General features: G+C 41.0%; 1 long non-coding RNA gene across 1 annotated transcript; it reads right to left on the bottom strand.

Annotated features, from left to right (window-relative positions):
• Positions 1 to 3,300: 3,300 nt before the first annotated feature.
• Positions 3,301 to 11,056, bottom strand: LOC136580814 (uncharacterized). Its single transcript, XR_010787014.1, has 2 exons — positions 8,634 to 11,056; positions 3,301 to 8,285 (listed from the first exon to the last, which is right to left on the bottom strand). It is a non-coding gene; the product is annotated as an uncharacterized lncRNA (long non-coding RNA).
• Between the last annotated feature and the right edge of the window lie 77 nt (positions 11,057 to 11,133).

Genomic DNA, 11,133 nt, shown 5'->3' with positions numbered 1-11,133 from the left:
TGATGCCTGTCAGGTTGCTTCATGGCTCGTGAGCCTTAATTATGACAAGTGTGATGAATAGAGATGAGCGAGCACCAAAATGCTCGGGTGCTCGTTAATTCGAGTCAAGCTTTTTGTAATATTCAAGAGCTTTATTCGAATAACGAACCCCATTGAAGTCTATGGGAGACCTGAGCATTTTTGCAATTCACCCGCTGGGTGCCGGGTTTTTTTTTTTCTCTCTCTCTCTCTCTCCCGCCACATACTGCTGTGGACGTGCACACGCTTGCACGTCACAGCAGGCAGTGGTAATGCAGGGAGGGGTTGAACACGGCGCGGTACTCACTGAAGTAACGAGCACCATAGAGTATGCTAATACTCAAACATGCATCAAGCGTGGACGAGCATGTTCGCTCAACTCTAGTGATGAACAATGTTCCCATCTGTATTGTATTATTACATGTCTACATTTTTGAATGTTAAGCATGTACTTAGCACTAGTGATACAGTGAGTCTGGAAAGTCTTCAGTCTCTCACTTTTTTCCATTTTGTTATATTCTGATCTTTTGCAAAATTAATTAAAACAATAAGTTTTTCCCCCATCATTCTGCACTCAATACCCCATAATGGCAAAGTAAAAACAAAATGTCAGAAAGCTTTGTAAATTAAAAAAAAAAGTGATAGCATTTTTTTGGATTGATAAGTTCCTGAGATGTTTCTATACCTTGATTGGACATCATTTTAAAAGACCCACCCCTGTCTATATACGGTCTTACAATGCACCAGAGCCAAAACCAAGCCATGAGAAGGAATGAGCTGTCTGTAGAGCTGAGAGACAGGATCGTGTGAACATTTCTGGAGAGACCTGAAAATAGCTGCCGACAGATGGTCCCATCCAACCTGACTCAGCGTTAGAGGGTCTGCAGAGAAGAATGGCAGAAAATATCGATTCCAGATGTGCAAACCTTGTGGCATCGTATCCAAGACGACTGGAGGCTGTAATTGCTGCTTCTAAGTGCTTTAACTAAGTACTGAGTACAAGGTCTGAATGTCAATGCAAAGTGTTAGTTTTTAATATATATTTTTTTTTATTTACATAGATTTCTAAACATTTTGATTTCATTTTGTCATTTATAGGGTACAAAGTGCAGAATGATGGGGGTAAATTATTATTTTTTTTCAATTTGCCCAAGGCCACGACATAACAATATGTAAAAAAGTGAAAGGGTCTGAGGACTTTTTGGACCCACTCTGTATGCGGTACATCAAAAGTACCAACATAGTCAGCATTCGTTGGTTTGGATATATGTCAGATGTAGCATATATTCCTTGTATTACTTTGTGTAACTAGTCCAGTTGGGTTACTACATGTGTGTTTGAATGAAATGTCACAATATTGACAGCTGTGTAATCAATCAAGACAAGAACTAATTAACATTTACAAACAACATTCTAGGGTTATTTCATTATATGGTTCACTAACAAATTATATTTATACCAACATATTTTAAGCGTGGATAACAATCGAAGAAATATGATTATATCATCTTGAAAATGTATACAGGCAAAGAATAATATATTTTTTAAATATATTGTATAGAGAGGCCTTATTGGGTACATAAAACGTTCCTTGAAAGGTCTCTTTGATCTTCAGCCAAATGCCTTGGCAGTTGAGCAAAGATTACAGGAGGAGTGTACCAGCTCCAATGTGTTCTGCCCTGTTGTTCCAAGGTCGTTATTTCACTACCTGGCTTCTATGTCGTGTGGTGCGACATGTCTCAAAAGGAGGGATGATTGACTTTATACAGCATCATTGGGATGGCCCAGTTTTACTTTAATTGTCAATCATTTCAAAAGTTTAATGTTGGGAAACAGATAAAGATACCTCAGAAACAGCTGTAAAAAGTTCTGTATCCATTCCAGAGGATGCAAATTGATTTTGTACAACTGCTAAAATAATAAGAACTGCCAGAAGCTACGCTGTTGTATTTCTGGATGGTTAAACTTGGTGGGTAGAGAATGGGCCAGGCAGAAAATAGACAGCCCAAGGTACTGCCAAGGAACTACTATTGATTACTTGTAGGTCTGACATATTAGGAGTCTTAGATAGAAGTAAGGTTGGTAAGTTTTAGCGCTTTGACGAAGAGTTAGCTAACATTTTCCTTGAAGTCACAAATTTTGTTGTATGCCATGTTTTGCATCAAAATGTGTGACAATTACCTTGTCTTCCTACTACTTTTGAAAAGTGGTAAAAAGGGAATTAAAATGGAAGAGTTTTGTTATTCCCCTTTTATTTAATGCGTTTAACGGGAACTTGTCACCACTAACTAAGTTATGGTGCTCATACAGCGGGTTATCTGGAGTCCAGGGAGGTATTTCTCTATGTGCTAGGAGTGCCTGCGCACAGCCAGTGGTGAGGCTGCACAGTCCGCATTGACTTTCGTGGGTGACAGCACTGGATCTGGGAGTCGGGTAAGTATAAGTAATACCTCCCCAGATTGCAAGGAACCTGCCATATGAGCACCCTAACTTAGTTTACGGTGCTCATACCTGGTGACAGGTTCCCCTTAAGTAAAATGGAAAAGAACAGAAAGCTTTCAGTTTACTTCTGTCATTGGTTCAGTTAAAGAAAAATGTAAACCTATGATAGTGCTGCAGACTAAGTTCCCATTTTTTAATGGATTAGCGCAAAGGAGCAGAAGCAAACTGAAAACTTTCAGTTTTTATTTTTTAAACCCATTCAAATCTAATGGGGAAAAAGATGGAAACGTTTCTATTTTAATTCAGTTTCTTTGTTCCAAAACTGAAACAGAGACTAAGTTCTAACTGACTGTCATAACTGAAGTGTGACTGCAGCCTTACTGTATACAAAGCACAACTGTGTCACAATGTCACGTATTTATTTTCTTGTGCCACTTTCTGTAGACCCTTAACCGTTTCCAGTCCAATTTGTATCCTGGTTTTCCTAGGGGGCTTACTCTTTTTCTGCTGTTATACAATGGCGCTATCTGCTGGCTAAAGCCAGTACTGCATGAGGTGACACGTTGGATAGGCTCTGACAGCAGAGAGGCTGGCAATATACAGTAAGAAAACCCCCGACAGATGTCTTCCAACATCGAAACTGTACAGCCTTAAATCATAATGTCTTCACAGGTCAGACAGTGGATTGGAAAGGCTTAAGTTGTGTTGCATGTAATGTAACTAGTAGTTACAAGACTGTTGTTGCTATACTAGTTTTACATTGAAATGTGAGTGAAGATTTTCCATAATTTTCCTCCCAAGTCAATTATCCAGGCACAAACACACACAGGGGTCATTCCATACAGTGAATGTATTATGTTTATTTGAGAAGGAAGATCTCAACTGAGTGCCTAACAAAAGGCAGCAGCTCAATTGTGTACAACAAAAAAAAAGCAACCATGGCCTCCATCAATGAACAAAAATACACATCTCAGTGACTTCCATACAATAATAATAAATAGGTTAGGCTTCATCCAACAAAAAGGCACAGAAAACTGGTCACTCAGTAGTCATAAAAATTGCTAGCTATGTTTACAAAGCCACCCAATATCTGTACAGGGAAATGTAACATTATATTCCAAATGTGGAACCACAAAACATTGTTTCATTGTATGTAATAAATACCTTAAACTTGTATACAGTCTATTAAAGAATAAAAACTGTGCCACTGTAAACAGTATGTAAACAAAACTCACGTTATTCTGGACACCATATCTAAGCAAAGCCAAAAAGGTACGCTATATGCTTTATTACACGGTTGGCAAATTTGGTTTGTAGTTGTGCAACGGTCAGCAACCATTTATACAGCATTTTGGTTTTCTAGAAGGTGTGGAATACCAGCATCAGTGGGTACTCAGTAGCTTAGGAGCGTTCGGTTGGATTACAGCTTATAACAATGCAGGAGCAGGTTACAGTAATGAAGACAACATCTATTGTATAGACCGATCCCTTATCCTGCCAAACACCTACATCAATCCTTCACCCCAATAGGATGAAACGCACCAGATACATCACGGCTGGCTGTAGTCACATTCCCAATACTTCACTGTAAATACGAGAAGAAGTTATAAACCCATGTCCTGCCATGATTGATTGATAGAACCTTCATAAACACTCAACTTTGGTTCCTGCGTACATAAGGAAGGAAAGGCATCATTTCACTGACTTCTATAAAATACCTCCTTAGGCTCGGCAATGCATAAAAAATTACACGGTAACACTGGAAAATAATTTATTTTTGTGCTATGTTGGCCCTTCAGTTCTAACGAACAGTTACTTAATGTAAGGGAAAATTGGGCATAGAGTGGCATGGAGTTGCAGGATTTAGTTTGATTTTTACTTATTCCAAGCATGGACTTGCGTATGATAAAGGGATTTTCCACAAGAGCATTTTTTACACTGCCCACCTATGTACAGCTGCCTTTCCATTGTAAATAAACCAAACTTCCATCGATCACACTTGACATTAAACTATTCCTTAAAATGGATGGCCCATGCTTAGGATAAGCCATCAATATTAGATAAGTGGGGGTGCTGAGTCAGATCCCCACCAATCCGCTGTTTGAAATGGCCATGGAGCTCCTCGCAATTATCGCATCCCCTTCAGTGTTTACCAGGCACAGCACTGAACCTTAACCCCTTAAAGACATGAACTACTTTGGACCTAAGGATGCAATTAGAGATGAGCGAGCGTACTCGGAAAAGCACTACTCGCTCGAGTAATTTGCTTTATCCGAGTATCGCTGCGCTCGTCCCTGAAGATTTGGGTGCCGCTGCGGCTGACAGGTGAGTCGCAGCGGGGAGCAGGGGAGAGCGGGCGGGAGAGAGGGAGAGAAAGATCTTACCTCCGTTCCTCCCCGCTCTCCCCTGCAGCTCCCCGCTCCGTGCCGGCACCCGAATCTTCAGGGACGAGCACAGCGATACTCGGATAAAGCAAATTACTCGAGCGAGTAGTGCTGTTCCGAGTACGCTCGCTCATCTCTAGATGCAATGATTATTTGGAATGTTCAACTGCAGTTTTCAAAAGTCATAACTCATAGCTTGTCTATTGCGAGGGAAGCTGTAGTTTTTAAATCGGTACCATTGTGGGGTACATATAGCAGAGTGAAAAAATGCAGCAATTCTGCCATTTCTTAGGTTGTTCACTTTAGAGTATAAATGACATGATAACTTTTCTGTGGATGGATACAATTATGACAATATGAAAATTATGCGTATAGGTTTTTCAGTTTCATACAACGAAACTCCTTTTTTTGGAAAATATTTTTTTTCTGCATTGGAGCATTCCAAGACTCATAACACTTATTTTGGCTCTTTTTTGCTATAGCCTTTGCTTTGCGGGATAAAAAGGGTTTTCTTTTTATTGTATGGGACATTGCGGATGCGGTGATACCAAACATATGGCCTTTTTAAAACTTTTTTTTAATAAGAAAAGTGCGCAAAACAGTTTCCTTAACTGGAATTAAAAAAAAAAAAATTTTTAGGATTTCTCAGATAACACACTGTAGTTCCTCCACGCTGCAGTGTATTTATTTACACTGAAAGCCATGGCACACCTGAAGGCTCTGGTTGCCATGCCAACCCATCGGCCCTCTGCCAAAATGGCGGAGGACAAATGACATCACAGAGGGAGCCCCCTCCCTCTTAATTCTATACATGCTGTGATCAATATTCATTGCGGCATCTAAGGTGTCTACAGTGGGGATTGGGCTTCTCGCGGATCCTTCAAGCACATGGTGAAGCCACGTGTAACAATCCTGGATGGCAGCACTTTTATAGAGCTCGAAAAACTATGCTGCCATATGGTGCTTTTGTACAGGGATACCTTGAGGGAACAATATATCAGTAATACGCCATTTGATGGCGCATTTTACATACTTTTTGCAGATTCATACAGATTGTGAAAGAACACGAATATGATAGTACAGTCTAGTCTAGAAATACTTATCGACAGTCTCTAGCTGTAATTTCAACATGGCTGTTTTTGGTTTTATGATTAAAAATTTTTTTTTTCCCCATATATTTCAACAGTCATCAAAAATACTAGGAAGCGCTAATTAAAGAAGAACATTTGCATACGAGTACTTCTGTACAGTGGGAATACTTTTTGTTGCAATAACTAAAAAGACAAAGGCAGATTCACCTATGGTGCTGCTCAGAATACGGCCAGGGCGCTTTTTAGACATACATTAGTGTAGATGTAATGAAGCTACAAGCTACTCTGACATAATAGGACAGGTTTACAGATAACGAACAATTTTATGTCATTGAGCTTGCCAAATAGGCACACACCCTTTGGGTCATTTGTTGAACCTTTAAAGGGCAACTAATATTTTAAAAATGTGTAACAAGTCGCAGCACTAGATCAAAAGTTGTGACTGGTGGGGTTCGAGTCCTGAGACCCCCACTGATTGCAGAGTGCTCAGCGGTGATGGGCAGACCAGTGTACAGAGCCATAGAAAGTACATGTATACGCTTTCATACTTGGCTTTCCTAGCTGAGGAGAGCCAAGCAAAGCTCAAAACAACTATGAGGGCACGTCACTATGCACTTCTGCCCCTTCGTTTCAGTGTTTGGTGGGGGTTTCAGAATACAGTCCCCAATTAAAAAGTTTGATGTGCTGCTATGACATGACAGATGTTTTTCATGTTAGTTACCCTTTAGTAAATATGTTGGGTCAATTTAATTTGGCAAGTGGTTATTATAACATTATAACGTCATGTTTTGTGGAGATTGGCGCAGTCCGCTATTTGTTCCATTTGGAAAATGGGAATGAAAGAACAGAATCAAATAGAAATATTTTTTCCATTCTTAATGAAAACCCATTGAAAACAATGGGGAACAAAACAAAAACATTCAAGACCCACTCACATGGGCGTATGTGTCGCACATAAAATAGGCAGTATACACCCTTTGCTGCATATGTAAGGTCCCCATAGCCTATATTAGTCCAAAATAGGACATCCTGTGGTTTTTATTATATGCGCATGGAAAAAAAAAAACACGGGTGTGAGAGGCCCAGTAGAAATCAATGGGCTTTTAGCACCATGTAGCACATGCGCATAATGAATGACACACCGCCGTGTGAGCAAACCCTTCATTTCATTTTTAGAACCGTTTCTCTACTCAATCAGAGGAAATAAGACTTTCTTTAACTTTTAACTTTAGAGAGGTCTGTCTACACTACCACTTACTGAATGTCCAATTACTTGATCATTAACTATCTGGTGCAGAGCTGTAAACCTGGCAGATGCAGTAGATTACATATCCGGTCATGTAGGTGTCTTTCTGTAAAACACAACGTGACGCTCACACCTTTTTCAGTACTTTAGAAACGCAGCTGATCAATGAGAAAGAAATTTAAAACATAAGAAATGTTATTAGAAAAAGTTAAACTATCACTTTTCCCTTGAGCAAATAGTTAATACAAGCTGTATGAAACTTTTGAGAGTAGATTACAAACTTCAGCACCATTAGCAGATGCAGATACCGCAACAACAACTTTGGGCTTATCTTGGGTTTTTGTGCATCACATGATGTGGCAGCGCAGGAAACCAAACATGAAGAAAAAAACAAAAACAAAAACTAGAGATACCTTATTGGTAGGTCACAGGATCTTTAAATCTCTCCCACCATCTACAGAGCTTAGCAGATTTTTCTACATTTCCTGTATGTCTTGACATTATATATATCTGAAATCCTATGTAGGCTGAATATACAGAACTGCTGGCTATTTGTGTTCCTTTAGATTGCTTGCTTGCTAAGGACAGATTCACGCAGGTGTATTTCCCACCCATGTGCTGTCCACGTATTTCACAGAAAGCACATAGACCCATTATAGTGAATTAGGCTATTCACATGGCCGGTTTTTTTTTTCACATGGACTGATAGTCCCTGTGGGGCAAAAAAAAATTAACAGTATGTCCTATTCTGGTCCATATCACAGACCAGAATGGGACATACAATGTCTGCCCGTAGGTATCAGGCAGCACATAGACAATTGTCCGTGTGCTGTCCGATGCGATTTGCACCCAAGAATCTCAGGACGCAACTTCCATACACCAATGAGAATGGGCCCTTAGATTATCTCTTACCCTATAGGGTGCTGTCACATATGAAGGTTTTGTTCAGGCCTTTTGATGCCCTAATTGAAGCAGACAGGTGTGGATCATGAAAGTAAAGAAAGTATACAGAACAGATACGATGTCTCATTTTTGAATCCACTCTTGGTTTTCACTTAAAAAAATGCATAAAAAAACCTGAACAAGATCTGCATGTGCAGCACCCTTAGGCCGCCTGCAGACGAGCAGGTCGGATCCGGCAGCGAGAATTCTCGCGGCGCGATCCGACCCGAGCGCCTGCAGGGATGAGCGCGTACTCACCCGCGCCTGGCGGCCCCCGGCTCTTTCATGTGCCGGCTGCCGCGCAGCCGGCGCATGCGCAGACCGGAGCCGACGGCCAGGTGAGTGCGTGCCCTGCAGAAAATTAGGACATGCCGCGGTTTGTTTGCCGCGCGAGATTTCGCGCGGCCAAACCGCGGCCGTCTGCATGGGAGTGCGTATTGTAATGCACTCCTATGCAAACTTTCAGCGGCGGAAATCCCGCGGCGGGATTTCCGCTCGTGTGCAGGCAGCCTTAAGGCCCATTTAGACGGGACGAATGTCAGGCCAATGGTGCCCAACACTCGTCCGCGCACATACTAGGGAGAGTGCAAGGGGAGAAATCTCCTGCAGCCGCCCCACTGTAAGAGATACTAGATACCATGCAGCAGCACGAGAGCTGGTATGTGCGGGGACGAGCGTCGGGCATCGTTTGCCCGACAATCGTCCCGTCTAAATGGGCCTTGAGTCAGGGAAATCAATATTTTAATGTTTCTTTATGAAAAATTAGGAATATAGCCAGTTAACTGCTCCACTAAAATGTGACCGATAAGCGGCAGTGTTAATGCGAAGGCACTGTTACTATCAGGCTCTCTGTAAACAGGAGAACATTAGATGCGGCAGAGCTGAGCTTGATATTTGGAGAACCTATTAAAAGATCATGGGGAATGTTATAGGTTAGTAGGTAAATCTATTGCAATGGCCATGCAGCCTCTAAGTCATTCGTTTATCAGTAAATTATATTTGTTTTACATACAAACAAAATAAGGGTCATCATTTTAAGAGCCGTCAGTGTCAACGGGACATGTAAAGGACATAATATAGCTGCACTGTACTACAAATCTGTGATGGCATACCACTGGCTGGTGCAAAGCTTCCCAGGAATCGAGGGTTTCATTGGATTTATTCTAGAATCATAATAATGAATAATGTATATTAAAGTCCAGAAGAATATACAAAGACTGCATAGTAAAAAAGTATGAACTCTTACCGTAGTAAAGGGCTATTCTATGGTAAATAAAAGGGGTTTCCAGTGAAATACTATTGATCACCTATCATCAGGATAGGTCATAAATAGTTGATTGGCTGGGGTCTGTAGCCCAGGACCGCGACCGATCAGTCGAGCGGGATAATGTGATATGTTTTAACAAAAATTTAGACATACAGTTGGGGCTTCCCAAGCTACTCCTATTGGTGCAATAGGAAGCGGTCCATAAATGCAGGAAGAAGTTACAATAAGTCACGGCCGTGCACAATAATATCAGAATACACATTATCCATTTGGTGTAATCAATGTGTAATAGTGAGGGCGCCCCTAGAACAACGGTCGTTTGTCAGTGAGAAGTAATATGAAGCTCTGCGATGGCAGTCATGAAATGGTTATTTTACTGGCCGCGTTGGATATTTGTGAGCCTAATGCATAATGCTCCACTGAGCACTCTATAAAAGCAGCCTGCGGGAAGAAGAATCCGATGAAACAATTACATGACATGGTCACAGCAACCGTTCAGAATAAATACCAGCAAATTCATATTTAGTGAGGCAATATCAATTTATAGTAAATGGACAGAAGCAAAATGCTCACATCTCTTAACACTGAAAATGAACATCCAGATTTTAAAAAGTCAATATTACATACATATAGTTTCATAAAACTTTATATATGTCGATACAGTGCTGAAACATAATATACAAATCTGCAGATCAACTGCATAACAGTGAGAGATTTAGCTTTCAAACATATACAGTATTAAAGTAGTGCACTGGTAACCCCTTTATTATAGGCTTTGTGTGATAAGTTACCCCACAAAAACACAACATGCGCTTCAATAAAGTAGAAATATTGCACATCAAAGATTGGCCTGCTTTTCCAGAAAACAGGGATGTTCTAATACACAAAATCATCCGTTATGAAGGGGACAAAAAACTTTCAAAATCTGTGAGCTGTTGGATAACAATATGCTGAACATGGGGGGAGGGGGTGGCGGCTGTAAGAACCTGCAATCTTGAAAGGTTTCCTTTTTCTCTATAAGCATTTGGTACTGCAGACTAACATCCACACAGAATCTTCTTAACTCTTTCCAATCCAATATTGGATTCAGGGTTTCCTGAAAGGCTTTCTCTTTTTGCTGTTATACAACAGTGCCATCTGCTGGCTAAAGCCAAGGTGTGTGCGCCAGAGAGGCCCCGACAGCGGAGTGGCTGGCAATAGACAGTAAGAATACCCTGTCGGACGTCTTCTGACATTGGAGCTGTACAAGCTTCAATCAGAATGTAGGAAGACGTCAGACAGTGGATTGGAAAGGGTTTTTAATAACTGAAGAGGCACCAATGACCTTTCCTGCATACATCAAGCTTTACACCCACATTGTGTTAATATTCTCTGCAACAGCTGTACAAAGGTGTAGCTTACCCACTCAAATGCCTGGACTCTTACGCTACCACTGGCAGTGATACAGCGACCTCTTAAGGTGCACTTGCTACCCATAAAAAGTACTTTTTATTTTAAAAAATTTCCTAAGAAAATAGAAAGGGTTTAAAAGTCTTCACTAATAAAGGGAGTTTCCAGGACATAGAAGGTTAAACCAGATTAAAACCAAGCAAAATTCAATATTTACCTGTGCCGGCAGCCCCGATGCCCACCACACAAAACCTAGAAGAAGCAGCTGCCGGTTGTGTGCCGCTCTTTTGCACGTGACTACTCAGCCACTCACAGGCTTCAGCGGCCATGGAAGAAATACCAATGAAGCCTGTG

This window comes from Eleutherodactylus coqui, chromosome 1, assembly GCF_035609145.1.
Source record: "Eleutherodactylus coqui strain aEleCoq1 chromosome 1, aEleCoq1.hap1, whole genome shotgun sequence".
Lineage (NCBI taxonomy): Eukaryota > Metazoa > Chordata > Amphibia > Anura > Eleutherodactylidae > Eleutherodactylus > Eleutherodactylus coqui.
This window is presented reverse-complemented; position numbering and strand designations above follow the sequence as displayed.